We start from the raw sequence: 13,715 nt of genomic DNA on the forward strand, positions 1-13,715 counted from the left end.
GTTGCTGAAGTTGAACCAAAATGAGCTTGTAATCTGGCTTCTGCAACTTTGAACATGAAAAATCCAATGAGGAGAAGAAAAGCAAAGCCAAAGAGTCCATCCCAAAATCCGACAAACAAGCAAAATGAACAAAAAACATTGAATTCAATTCTTTCTGATTTTAGAAACTGCATTAAAGAAGGGGTGCACCGGTCCTGGAGATACTGCAATACCAGGTCAATGCGTGGAGTGGACAGAGCAAGCTCTTTTTCCATCTCCCTGTTCTAAAAATCCATTTAATATATGGTCCCCAGATAGGGGACGTATCAGATATTAAACTGATAAGAACAGATTTTTTGATTGAAGCTGCATCCAAGGCACTGAAAAATGTGACCGAAGTCACACCAAAACAGCGCACGAGGCGAGGATTCATGTGGACCCTTCCCGGAGGAGAGGGTCCCCAATAAACCATCCCCATCCCTCCGAGCCAGAAGGCCACAGCGAGGGTCAGGGATCTCCGATGCTCTCCCTAGCCGAAGCCGGAGAAGAGCCGTTTTCGTGCTCCCAGCTTCCATCTAGGCTGCCACCCTAGTGGAGCTGGAGCCTGTGTTGGTTTCTCAGCCCAAAGCTGACCGGACCTCCGACCGGGTTTATAAAAATTCCCCTTCCTAGCCCGGAGGCCAGGAATAGGGGGGGTTGCTCAGAAAGTATGATTGGCAAAGGTGCGGCGTGCTACGAAGCCAAGTCTTTCTGGGGTTCCCAGTCCCAGTAAGCTTGGACTCCCACCAGGGCGCCTACTCCTGGGGCACATTGCTCCAAAGCCCTCACACTTACCCAGCCTAGTGACTTCGATCCTGGAGGGCCATGTTTTCCATCAGATAACTCTATGAGCCACCTGGCGTACTAACAAGTGCACCAAACCAGTGTGTAATATGCATCAATTTACTAGGGCAGCCCAAGGACAAAACTGCCTTTTCAAAAGATACTACACTTGATCTTAGCCAAAAGGCCGAGAAGCGATACTACACTTGATCTTAGCCAAAAGGCCGAGAAGCGATAACCAGAATTGGTTTCAAACTACGGAGCCACCCAAGGATCCTGAAAAGTCCATTTGTGGAGATGAGCTCCTGGACTCCCGTTAAGAAGACATGTTGTCAACCTCTAGATCCCTTACATGCCTGCACTTTTCGGCTTGCTGCTGCTGCAATCCACGCGTTTTAGATCTGCATAACTCCACCTCTTTAAACACAGCACCTTCACCCCCTGCTGTTCCCACCCGCCTCAACACCGTTGGAAGGGAGGAGAACCAATTAAGGCGGGGGGTGGGGTGGAACGAGCAGCTGTCTACCCTTAGCAGGAGGGCTCCTGATTACATACCTCTCCTGCTGCTGCTGCTGCTGGCTGTCCAGCAGCAGACTGAAGGTGGCTGCTGCTGTGCACAGGTATATAAAGGCTCAGAGCCTATTATGACACGCGCAGCCAGCGTTCCATTGCCACATTCCATCTACTGCAGGCAGGATACCTGGCTGGCTGAATGTCGCTGAGAAGCTCACAGAGACCGCCATAAGCAACAGTTTAACAGAATGCCACAGACTAATCAACCAAACTTTTTGGGTTGGGTTCTCTTTTATAGTCTGCAGGCATTAAATGAAAGAAGTCAGTGTTCCAGCAGAAGGAGACAACGTTTCAGAAAAGGCATTGTAGCAAACCAAAAAAGAAATTTTAAGCGCAGCAGAGTAACCAGCGCACATACCTGTTAGCTCAGGTGAGTTTAAAAGGCTGCTGTTGATAACAAGGGCATTTGCTAAATAGATGGTGTGTGTGCAACAATATACTGAAAGGTCAATTATATTGTGCAGCTTATCTCACCACCTGTAGTTATTTAGGTGAAAGCTCCAAAATGCTTGCCTAATATGTCTGTTTATCCAAAAGGAAGTAAAAAGGGAGAGCTAGAAAGATAGCATTGCATCACATTACATGGCAATGCAATGCACAGTTGCTGAAGTTGAACCAAAATGAGCTTGTAATCTGGCTTCTGCAACTTTGAACATGAAAAATCCAATGAGGAGAAGAAAAGCAAAGCCAAAGAGTCCATCCCAAAATCCGACAAACAAGCAAAATGAACAAAAAACATTGAATTCAATTCTTTCTGATTTTAGAAACTGCATTAAAGAAGGGGTGCACCGGTCCTGGAGATACTGCAATACCAGGTCAATGCGTGGAGTGGACAGAGCAAGCTCTTTTTCCATCTCCCTGTTCTAAAAATCCATTTAATATATGGTCCCCAGATAGGGGACGTATCAGATATTAAACTGATAAGAACAGATACTACACTTGATCTTAGCCAAAAGGCCGAGAAGCGATAACCAGAATTGGTTTCAAACTACGGAGCCACCCAAGGATCCTGAAAAGTCCATTTGTGGAGATGAGCTCCTGGACTCCCGTTAAGAAGACATGTTGTCAACCTCTAGATCCCTTACATGCCTGCACTTTTCGGCTTGCTGCTGCTGCAATCCACGCGTTTTAGATCTGCATAACTCCACCTCTTTAAACACAGCACCTTCACCCCCTGCTGTTCCCACCCGCCTCAACACCGTTGGAAGGGAGGAGAACCAATTAAGGCGGGGGGTGGGGTGGAACGAGCAGCTGTCTACCCTTAGCACGAGGGCTCCTGATTATATACCTCTCCTGCTGCTGCTGCTGCTGGCTGTCCAGCAGCAGACTGAAGGTGGCTGCTGCTGTGCACAGGTATATAAAGGCTCAGAGCCTATTATGACACGCGCAGCCAGCGTTCCATTGCCACATTCCATCTACTGCAGGCAGGATACCTGGCTGGCTGAATGTCGCTGAGAAGCTCACAGAGACCGCCATAAGCAACAGTTTAACAGAATGCCACAGACTAATCAACCAAACTTTTTGGGTTGGGTTCTCTTTTATAGTCTGCAGGCATTAAATGAAAGAAGTCAGTGTTCCAGCAGAAGGAGACAACGTTTCAGAAAAGGCATTGTAGCAAACCAAAAAAGAAATTTTAAGCGCAGCAGAGTAACCAGCGCACATACCTGTTAGCTCAGGTGAGTTTAAAAGGCTGCTGTTGATAACAAGGGCATTTGCTAAATAGATGGTGTGTGTGCAACAATATACTGAAAGGTCAATTATATTGTGCAGCTTATCTCACCACCTGTAGTTATTTTGGTGAAAGCTCCAAAATGCTTGCCTAATATGTCTGTTTATCCAAAAGGAAGTAAAAAGGGAGAGCTAGAAAGATAGCATTGCATCACATTACATGGCAATGCAATGCACAGTTGCTGAAGTTGAACCAAAATGAGCTTGTAATCTGGCTACTGCAACTTTGAACATGAAAAATCCAATGAGGAGAAGAAAAGCAAAGCCAAAGAGTCCATCCCAAAATCCGACAAACAAGCAAAATGAACAAAAAACATTGAATTCAATTCTTTCTGATTTTAGAAACTGCATTAAAGAAGGGGTGCACCGGTCCTGGAGATACTGCAATACCAGGTCAATGCGTGGAGTGGACAGAGCAAGCTCTTTTTCCATCTCCCTGTTCTAAAAATCCATTTAATATATGGTCCCCAGATAGGGGACGTATCAGATATTAAACTGATAAGAACAGATACTACACTTGATCTTAGCCAAAAGGCCGAGAAGCGATAACCAGAATTGGTTTCAAACTACGGAGCCACCCAAGGATCCTGAAAAGTCCATTTGTGGAGATGAGCTCCTGGACTCCCGTTAAGAAGACATGTTGTCAACCTCTAGATCCCTTACATGCCTGCACTTTTCGGCTTGCTGCTGCTGCAATCCACGCGTTTTAGATCTGCATAACTCCACCTCTTTAAACACAGCACCTTCACCCCCTGCTGTTCCCACCCGCCTCAACACCGTTGGAAGGGAGGAGAACCAATTAAGGCGGGGGGTGGGGTGGAACGAGCAGCTGTCTACCCTTAGCAGGAGGGCTCCTGATTACATACCTCTCCTGCTGCTGCTGCTGCTGGCTGTCCAGCAGCAGACTGAAGGTGGCTGCTGCTGTGCACAGGTATATAAAGGCTCAGAGCCTATTATGACACGCGCAGCCAGCGTTCCATTGCCACATTCCATCTACTGCAGGCAGGATACCTGGCTGGCTGAATGTCGCTGAGAAGCTCACAGAGACCGCCATAAGCAACAGTTTAACAGAATGCCACAGACTAATCAACCAAACTTTTTGGGTTGGGTTCTCTTTTATAGTCTGCAGGCATTAAATGAAAGAAGTCAGTGTTCCAGCAGAAGGAGACAACGTTTCAGAAAAGGCATTGTAGCAAACCAAAAAAGAAATTTTAAGCGCAGCAGAGTAACCAGCGCACATACCTGTTAGCTCAGGTGAGTTTAAAAGGCTGCTGTTGACAACAAGGGCATTTGCTAAATAGATGGTGTGTGTGCAACAATATACTGAAAGGTCAATTATATTGTGCAGCTTATCTCACCACCTGTAGTTATTTAGGTGAAAGCTCCAAAATGCTTGCCTAATATGTCTGTTTATCCAAAAGGAAGTAAAAAGGGAGAGCTAGAAAGATAGCATTGCATCACATTACATGGCAATGCAATGCACAGTTGCTGAAGTTGAACCAAAATGAGCTTGTAATCTGGCTTCTGCAACTTTGAACATGAAAAATCCAATGAGGAGAAGAAAAGCAAAGCCAAAGAGTCCATCCCAAAATCCGACAAACAAGCAAAATGAACAAAAAACATTGAATTCAATTCTTTCTGATTTTAGAAGCTGCATTAAAGAAGGGGTGCACCGGTCCTGGAGATACTGCAATACCAGGTCAATGCGTGGAGTGGACAGAGCAAGCTCTTTTTCCATCTCCCTGTTCTAAAAATCCATTTAATATATGGTCCCCAGATAGGGGACGTATCAGATATTAAACTGATAAGAACAGATACTACACTTGATCTTAGCCAAAAGGCCGAGAAGCAATAACCAGAATTGGTTTCAAACTACGGAGCCACCCAAGGATCCTGAAAAGTCCATTTGTGGAGATGAGCTCCTGGACTCCCGTTAAGAAGACATGTTGTCAACCTCTAGATCCCTTACATGCCTGCACTTTTCGGCTTGCTGCTGCTGCAATCCACGCGTTTTAGATCTGCATAACTCCACCTCTTTAAACACAGCACCTTCACCCCCTGCTGTTCCCACCCGCCTCAACACCGTTGGAAGGGAGGAGAACCAATTAAGGCGGGGGGTGGGGTGGAACGAGCAGCTGTCTACCCTTAGCAGGAGGGCTCCTGATTACATACCTCTCCTGCTGCTGCTGCTGCTGGCTGTCCAGCAGCAGACTGAAGGTGGCTGCTGCTGTGCACAGGTATATAAAGGCTCAGAGCCTATTATGACACGCGCAGCCAGCGTTCCATTGCCACATTCCATCTACTGCAGGCAGGATACCTGGCTGGCTGAATGTCGCTGAGAAGCTCACAGAGACCGCCATAAGCAACAGTTTAACAGAATGCCACAGACTAATCAACCAAACTTTTTGGGTTGGGTTCTCTTTTATAGTCTGCAGGCATTAAATGAAAGAAGTCAGTGTTCCAGCAGAAGGAGACAACGTTTCAGAAAAGGCATTGTAGCAAACCAAAAAAGAAATTTTAAGCGCAGCAGAGTAACCAGCGCACATACCTGTTAGCTCAGGTGAGTTTAAAAGGCTGCTGTTGATAACAAGGGCATTTGCTAAATAGATGGTGTGTGTGCAACAATATACTGAAAGGTCAATTATATTGTGCAGCTTATCTCACCACCTGTAGTTATTTAGGTGAAAGCTCCAAAATGCTTGCCTAATATGTCTGTTTATCCAAAAGGAAGTAAAAAGGGAGAGCTAGAAAGATAGCATTGCATCACATTACATGGCAATGCAATGCACAGTTGCTGAAGTTGAACCAAAATGAGCTTGTAATCTGGCTTCTGCAACTTTGAACATGAAAAATCCAATGAGGAGAAGAAAAGCAAAGCCAAAGAGTCCATCCCAAAATCCGACAAACAAGCAAAATGAACAAAAAACATTGAATTCAATTCTTTCTGATTTTAGAAGCTGCATTAAAGAAGGGGTGCACCGGTCCTGGAGATACTGCAATACCAGGTCAATGCGTGGAGTGGACAGAGCAAGCTCTTTTTCCATCTCCCTGTTCTAAAAATCCATTTAATATATGGTCCCCAGATAGGGGACGTATCAGATATTAAACTGATAAGAACAGATACTACACTTGATCTTAGCCAAAAGGCCGAGAAGCGATAACCAGAATTGGTTTCAAACTACGGAGCCACCCAAGGATCCTGAAAAGTCCATTTGTGGAGATGAGCTCCTGGACTCCCGTTAAGAAGACATGTTGTCAACCTCTAGATCCCTTACATGCCTGCACTTTTCGGCTTGCTGCTGCTGCAATCCACGCGTTTTAGATCTGCATAACTCCACCTCTTTAAACACAGCACCTTCACCCCCTGCTGTTCCCACCCGCCTCAACACCGTTGGAAGGGAGGAGAACCAATTAAGGCGGGGGGTGGGGTGGAACGAGCAGCTGTCTACCCTTAGCAGGAGGGCTCCTGATTACATACCTCTCCTGCTGCTGCTGCTGCTGGCTGTCCAGCAGCAGACTGAAGGTGGCTGCTGCTGTGCACAGGTATATAAAGGCTCAGAGCCTATTATGACACGCGCAGCCAGCGTTCCATTGCCACATTCCATCTACTGCAGGCAGGATACCTGGCTGGCTGAATGTCGCTGAGAAGCTCACAGAGACCGCCATAAGCAACAGTTTAACAGAATGCCACAGACTAATCAACCAAACTTTTTGGGTTGGGTTCTCTTTTATAGTCTGCAGGCATTAAATGAAAGAAGTCAGTGTTCCAGCAGAAGGAGACAACGTTTCAGAAAAGGCATTGTAGCAAACCAAAAAAGAAATTTTAAGCGCAGCAGAGTAACCAGCGCACATACCTGTTAGCTCAGGTGAGTTTAAAAGGCTGCTGTTGATAACAAGGGCATTTGCTAAATAGATGGTGTGTGTGCAACAATATACTGAAAGGTCAATTATATTGTGCAGCTTATCTCACCACCTGTAGTTATTTAGGTGAAAGCTCCAAAATGCTTGCCTAATATGTCTGTTTATCCAAAAGGAAGTAAAAAGGGAGAGCTAGAAAGATAGCATTGCATCACATTACATGGCAATGCAATGCACAGTTGCTGAAGTTGAACCAAAATGAGCTTGTAATCTGGCTTCTGCAACTTTGAACATGAAATATCCAATGAGGAGAAGAAAAGCAAAGCCAAAGAGTCTATCCCAAAATCCGACAAACAAGCAAAATGAACAAAAAACATTGAATTCAATTCTTTCTGATTTTAGAAACTGCATTAAAGAAGGGGTGCACCGGTCCTGGAGATACTGCAATACCAGGTCAATACGTGGAGTGGACAGAGCAAGCTCTTTTTCCATCTCCCTGTTCTAAAAATCCATTTAATATATGGTCCCCAGATAGGGGACGTATCAGATATTAAACTGATAAGAACAGATACTACACTTGATCTTAGCCAAAAGGCCGAGAAGCGATAACCAGAATTGGTTTCAAACTACGGAGCCACCCAAGGATCCTGAAAAGTCCATTTGTGGAGATGAGCTCCTGGACTCCCGTTAAGAAGACATGTTGTCAACCTCTAGATCCCTTACATGCCTGCACTTTTCGGCTTGCTGCTGCTGCAATCCACGCGTTTTAGATCTGCATAACTCCACCTCTTTAAACACAGCACCTTCACCCCCTGCTGTTCCCACCCGCCTCAACACCGTTGGAAGGGAGGAGAACCAATTAAGGCGGGGGGTGGGGTGGAACGAGCAGCTGTCTACCCTTAGCAGGAGGGCTCCTGATTACATACCTCTCCTGCTGCTGCTGCTGCTGGCTGTCCAGCAGCAGACTGAAGGTGGCTGCTGCTGTGCACAGGTATATAAAGGCTCAGAGCCTATTATGACACGCGCAGCCAGCGTTCCATTGCCACATTCCATCTACTGCAGGCAGGATACCTGGCTGGCTGAATGTCGCTGAGAAGCTCACAGAGACCGCCATAAGCAACAGTTTAACAGAATGCCACAGACTAATCAACCAAACTTTTTGGGTTGGGTTCTCTTTTATAGTCTGCAGGCATTAAATGAAAGAAGTCAGTGTTCCAGCAGAAGGAGACAACGTTTCAGAAAAGGCATTGTAGCAAACCAAAAAAGAAATTTTAAGCGCAGCAGAGTAACCAGCGCACATACCTGTTAGCTCAGGTGAGTTTAAAAGGCTGCTGTTGATAACAAGGGCATTTGCTAAATAGATGGTGTGTGTGCAACAATATACTGAAAGGTCAATTATATTGTGCAGCTTATCTCACCACCTGTAGTTATTTAGGTGAAAGCTCCAAAATGCTTGCCTAATATGTCTGTTTATCCAAAAGGAAGTAAAAAGGGAGAGCTAGAAAGATAGCATTGCATCACATTACATGGCAATGCAATGCACAGTTGCTGAAGTTGAACCAAAATGAGCTTGTAATCTGGCTTCTGCAACTTTGAACATGAAAAATCCAATGAGGAGAAGAAACGCAAAGCCAAAGAGTCCATCCCAAAATCCGACAAACAAGCAAAATGAACAAAAAACATTGAATTCAATTCTTTCTGATTTTAGAAACTGCATTAAAGAAGGGGTGCACCGGTCCTGGAGATACTGCAATACCAGGTCAATGCGTGGAGTGGACAGAGCAAGCTCTTTTTCCATCTCCCTGTTCTAAAAATCCATTTAATATATGGTCCCCAGATAGGGGACGTATCAGATATTAAACTGATAAGAACAGATACTACACTTGATCTTAGCCAAAAGGCCGAGAAGCGATAACCAGAATTGGTTTCAAACTACGGAGCCACCCAAGGATCCTGAAAAGTCCATTTGTGGAGATGAGCTCCTGGACTCCCGTTAAGAAGACATGTTGTCAACCTCTAGATCCCTTACATGCCTGCACTTTTCGGCTTGCTGCTGCTGCAATCCACGCGTTTTAGATCTGCATAACTCCACCTCTTTAAACACAGCACCTTCACCCCCTGCTGTTCCCACCCGCCTCAACACCGTTGGAAGGGAGGAGAACCAATTAAGGCGGGGGGTGGGGTGGAACGAGCAGCTGTCTACCCTTAGCAGGAGAGCTCCTGATTACATACCTCTCCTGCTGCTGCTGCTGCTGCTGGCTGTCCAGCAGCAGACTGAAGGTGGCTGCTGCTGTGCACAGGTATATAAAGGCTCAGAGCCTATTATGACACGCGCAGCCAGCGTTCCATTGCCACATTCCATCTACTGCAGGCAGGATACCTGGCTGGCTGAATGTCGCTGAGAAGCTCACAGAGACCGCCATAAGCAACAGTTTAACAGAATGCCACAGACTAATCAACCAAACTTTTTGGGTTGGGTTCTCTTTTATAGTCTGCAGGCATTAAATGAAAGAAGTCAGTGTTCCAGCAGAAGGAGACAACGTTTCAGAAAAGGCATTGTAGCAAACCAAAAAAGAAATTTTAAGCGCAGCAGAGTAACCAGCGCATATACCTGTTAGCTCAGGTGAGTTTAAAAGGCTGCTGTTGATAACAAGGGCATTTGCTAAATAGATGGTGTGTGTGCAACAATATACTGAAAGGTCAATTATATTGTGCAGCTTATCTCACCACCTGTAGTTATTTAGGTGAAAGCTCCAAAATGCTTGCCTAATATGTCTGTTTATCCAAAAGGAAGTAAAAAGGGAGAGCTAGAAAGATAGCATTGCATCACATTACATGGCAATGCAATGCACAGTTGCTGAAGTTGAACCAAAATGAGCTTGTAATCTGGCTTCTGCAACTTTGAACATGAAAAATCCAATGAGGAGAAGAAAAGCAAAGCCAAAGAGTCCATCCCAAAATCCGACAAACAAGCAAAATGAACAAAAAACATTGAATTCAATTCTTTCTGATTTTAGAAACTGCATTAAAGAAGGGGTGCACCGGTCCTGGAGATACTGCAATACCAGGTCAATGCGTGGAGTGGACAGAGCAAGCTCTTTTTCCATCTCCCTGTTCTAAAAATCCATTTAATATATGGTCCCCAGATAGGGGACGTATCAGATATTAAACTGATAAGAACAGATACTACACTTGATCTTAGCCAAAAGGCCGAGAAGCGATAACCAGAATTGGTTTCAAACTACGGAGCCACCCAAGGATCCTGAAAAGTCCATTTGTGGAGATGAGCTCCTGGACTCCCGTTAAGAAGACATGTTGTCAACCTCTAGATCCCTTACATGCCTGCACTTTTCGGCTTGCTGCTGCTGCAATCCACGCGTTTTAGATCTGCATAACTCCACCTCTTTAAACACAGCACCTTCACCCCCTGCTGTTCCCACCCGCCTCAACACCGTTGGAAGGGAGGAGAACCAATTAAGGCGGGGGGTGGGGTGGAACGAGCAGCTGTCTACCCTTAGCAGGAGGGCTCCTGATTACATACCTCTCCTGCTGCTGCTGCTGCTGGCTGTCCAGCAGCAGACTGAAGGTGGATGCTGCTGTGCACAGGTATATAAAGGCTCAGAGCCTATTATGACACGCGCAGCCAGCGTTCCATTGCCACATTCCATCTACTGCAGGCAGGATACCTGGCTGGCTGAATGTCGCTGAGAAGCTCACAGAGACCGCCATAAGCAACAGTTTAACAGAATGCCACAGACTAATCAACCAAACTTTTTGGGTTGGGTTCTCTTTTATAGTCTGCAGGCATTAAATGAAAGAAGTCAGTGTTCCAGCAGAAGGAGACAACGTTTCAGAAAAGGCATTGTAGCAAACCAAAAAAGAAATTTTAAGCGCAGCAGAGTAACCAGCGCACATACCTGTTAGCTCAGGTGAGTTTAAAAGGCTGCTGTTGATAACAAGGGCATTTGCTAAATAGATGGTGTGTGTGCAACAATATACTGAAAGGTCAATTATATTGTGCAGCTTATCTCACCACCTGTAGTTATTTAGGTGAAAGCTCCAAAATGCTTGCCTAATATGTCTGTTTATCCAAAAGGAAGTAAAAAGGGAGAGCTAGAAAGATAGCATTGCATCACATTACATGGCAATGCAATGCACAGTTGCTGAAGTTGAACCAAAATGAGCTTGTAATCTGGCTTCTGCAACTTTGAACATGAAAAATCCAATGAGGAGAAGAAAAGCAAAGCCAAAGAGTCCATCCCAAAATCCGACAAACAAGCAAAATGAACAAAAAACATTGAATTCAATTCTTTCTGATTTTAGAAACTGCATTAAAGAAGGGGTGCACCGGTCCTGGAGATACTGCAATACCAGGTCAATGCGTGGAGTGGACAGAGCAAGCTCTTTTTCCATCTCCCTGTTCTAAAAATCCATTTAATATATGGTCCCCAGATAGGGGATGTATCAGATATTAAACTGATAAGAACAGATTTTTTGATTGAAGCTGCATCCAAGGCACTGAAAAATGTGACCGAAGTCACACCAAAACAGCGCACGAGGCGAGGATTCATGTGGACTCTTCCCGGAGGAGAGGGTCCCCAATAAACCATCCCCATCCCTCCGAGCCAGAAGGCCACAGCGAGGGTCAGGGATCTCCGATGCTCTCCCTAGCCGAAGCCGGAGAAGAGCCGTTTTCGTGCTCCCAGCTTCCATCTAGGCTGCCACCCTAGTGGAGCTGGAGCCTGTGTTGGTTTCTCAGCCCAAAGCTGACCGGACCTCCGACCAGGTTTATAAAAATTCCCCTTCCTAGCCCGGAGGCCAGGAATAGGGGGGGTTGCTCAGAAAGTATGATTTGCAAAGGTGCGGCGTGCTACGAAGCCAAGTCTTTCTGGGGTTCCCAGTCCCAGTAAGCTTGGACTCCCACCAGGGCGCCTACTCCTGGGGCACATTGCTCCAAAGCCCTCACACTTACCCAGCATAGTGACTTCGATCCTGGAGGGCCATGTTTTCCATCAGATAACTCTATGAGCCACCTGGCGTACTAACAAGTGCACCAAACCAGTGTGTAATATGCATCAATTTACTAGGGCAGCCCAAGGACAAAACTGCCTTTTCAAAAGATACTACACTTGATCTTAGCCAAAAGGCCGAGAAGCGATAACCAGAATTGGTTTCAAACTACGGAGCCACGCAAGGATCCTGAAAAGTCCATTTGTGGAGATGAGCTCCTGGACTCCCGTTAAGAAGACATGTTGTCAACCTCTAGATCCCTTACATGCCTGCACTTTTCGGCTTGCTGCTGCTGCAATCCACGCGTTTTAGATCTGCATAACTCCACCTCTTTAAACACAGCACCTTCACCCCCTGCTGTTCCCACCCGCCTCAACACCGTTGGAAGGGAGGAGAACCAATTAAGGCGGGGGGTGGGGTGGAACGAGCAGCTGTCTACCCTTAGCAGGAGGGCTCCTGATTACATACCTCTCCTGCTGCTGCTGCTGCTGGCTGTCCAGCAGCAGACTGAAGGTGGCTGCTGCTGTGCACAGGTATATAAAGGCTCAGAGCCTATTATGACACGCGCAGCCAGCGTTCCATTGCCACATTCCATCTACTGCAGGCAGAATACCTGGCTGGCTGAATGTCGCTGAGAAGCTCACAGAGACCGCCATAAGCAACAGTTTAACAGAATGCCACAGACTAATCAACCAAACTTTTTGGGTTGGGTTCTCTTTTATAGTCTGCAGGCATTAAATGAAAGAAGTCAGTGTTCCAGCAGAAGGAGACAACGTTTCAGAAAAGGCATTGTAGCAAACCAAAAAAGAAATTTTAAGCGCAGCAGAGTAACCAGCGCACATACCTGTTAGCTCAGGTGAGTTTAAAAGGCTGCTGTTGATAACAAGGGCATTTGCTAAATAGATGGTGTGTGTGCAACAATATACTGAAAGGTCAATTATATTGTGCAGCTTATCTCACCACCTGTAGTTATTTAGGTGAAAGCTCCAAAATGCTTGCCTAATATGTCTGTTTATCCAAAAGGAAGTAAAAAGGGAGAGCTAGAAAGATAGCATTGCATCACATTACATGGCAATGCAATGCACAGTTGCTGAAGTTGAACCAAAATGAGCTTGTAATCTGGCTTCTGCAACTTTGAACATGAAAAATCCAATGAGGAGAAGAAAAGCAAAGCCAAAGAGTCCATCCCAAAATCCGACAAACAAGCAAAATGAACAAAAAACATTGAATTCAATTCTTTCTGATTTTAGAAACTGCATTAAAGAAGGGGTGCACCGGTCCTGGAGATACTGCAATACCAGGTCAATGCGTGGAGTGGACAGAGCAAGCTCTTTTTCCATCTCCCTGTTCTAAAAATCCATTTAATATATGGTCCCCAGATAGGGGACGTATCAGATATTAAACTGATAAGAACAGATACTACACTTGATCTTAGCCAAAAGGCCGAGAAGCGATAACCAGAATTGGTTTCAAACTACGGAGCCACCCAAGGATCCTGAAAAGTCCATTTGTGGAGATGAGCTCCTGGACTCCCGTTAAGAAGACATGTTGTCAACCTCTAGATCCCTTACATGCCTGCACTTTTCGGCTTGCTGCTGCTGCAATCCACGCGTTTTAGATCTGCATAACTCCACCTCTTTAAACACAGCACCTTCACCCCCTGCTGTTCCCACCCGCCTCAACACCGTTGGAAGGGAGGAGAACCAATTAAGGCGGGGGGTGGGGTGGAACGAGCAGCTGTCTAC

General features: G+C 45.8%; 10 non-coding genes and 2 pseudogenes across 10 annotated transcripts; all 12 read right to left on the bottom strand.

Moving 5' to 3' along the window:
* Positions 1–178: 178 nt before the first annotated feature.
* LOC141247135 (U2 spliceosomal RNA) lies at positions 179–360 on the bottom strand. Its single transcript, XR_012310634.1, has one exon. It is a non-coding gene; the product is annotated as a U2 spliceosomal RNA (small nuclear RNA).
* A 524-nt stretch (positions 361–884) lies between these two features.
* Positions 885–1,037, bottom strand: LOC141247141 (U2 spliceosomal RNA; annotated as a pseudogene).
* Positions 1,038–2,152: 1,115 nt separating this feature from the next.
* LOC141247177 (U2 spliceosomal RNA) lies at positions 2,153–2,343 on the bottom strand. Its single transcript, XR_012310666.1, has one exon. It is a non-coding gene; the product is annotated as a U2 spliceosomal RNA (small nuclear RNA).
* A 1,115-nt stretch (positions 2,344–3,458) lies between these two features.
* LOC141247178 (U2 spliceosomal RNA) lies at positions 3,459–3,649 on the bottom strand. The gene has a single exon (XR_012310667.1). It is a non-coding gene; the product is annotated as a U2 spliceosomal RNA (small nuclear RNA).
* A 1,115-nt stretch (positions 3,650–4,764) lies between these two features.
* Positions 4,765–4,955, bottom strand: LOC141247122 (U2 spliceosomal RNA). Its single transcript, XR_012310622.1, has one exon. It is a non-coding gene; the product is annotated as a U2 spliceosomal RNA (small nuclear RNA).
* A 1,115-nt stretch (positions 4,956–6,070) lies between these two features.
* On the bottom strand, positions 6,071–6,261 carry LOC141247180 (U2 spliceosomal RNA). The gene has a single exon (XR_012310669.1). It is a non-coding gene; the product is annotated as a U2 spliceosomal RNA (small nuclear RNA).
* A 1,115-nt stretch (positions 6,262–7,376) lies between these two features.
* LOC141247129 (U2 spliceosomal RNA) lies at positions 7,377–7,567 on the bottom strand. The gene has a single exon (XR_012310628.1). It is a non-coding gene; the product is annotated as a U2 spliceosomal RNA (small nuclear RNA).
* Positions 7,568–8,682: 1,115 nt separating this feature from the next.
* On the bottom strand, positions 8,683–8,873 carry LOC141247181 (U2 spliceosomal RNA). The gene has a single exon (XR_012310670.1). It is a non-coding gene; the product is annotated as a U2 spliceosomal RNA (small nuclear RNA).
* Positions 8,874–9,991: 1,118 nt separating this feature from the next.
* Positions 9,992–10,182, bottom strand: LOC141247182 (U2 spliceosomal RNA). The gene has a single exon (XR_012310671.1). It is a non-coding gene; the product is annotated as a U2 spliceosomal RNA (small nuclear RNA).
* A 1,115-nt stretch (positions 10,183–11,297) lies between these two features.
* Positions 11,298–11,479, bottom strand: LOC141247137 (U2 spliceosomal RNA). The gene has a single exon (XR_012310636.1). It is a non-coding gene; the product is annotated as a U2 spliceosomal RNA (small nuclear RNA).
* Positions 11,480–12,003: 524 nt separating this feature from the next.
* Positions 12,004–12,119, bottom strand: LOC141247144 (U2 spliceosomal RNA; annotated as a pseudogene).
* Positions 12,120–13,234: 1,115 nt separating this feature from the next.
* Positions 13,235–13,425, bottom strand: LOC141247183 (U2 spliceosomal RNA). Its single transcript, XR_012310672.1, has one exon. It is a non-coding gene; the product is annotated as a U2 spliceosomal RNA (small nuclear RNA).
* Between the last annotated feature and the right edge of the window lie 290 nt (positions 13,426–13,715).

This window comes from Phyllobates terribilis, unplaced genomic scaffold (genome assembly GCF_046119375.1).
Source record: "Phyllobates terribilis strain yellow unplaced genomic scaffold, ASM4611937v1 Scaffold_2817__1_contigs__length_104771, whole genome shotgun sequence".
NCBI classification, from domain to species: domain Eukaryota; kingdom Metazoa; phylum Chordata; class Amphibia; order Anura; family Dendrobatidae; genus Phyllobates; species Phyllobates terribilis.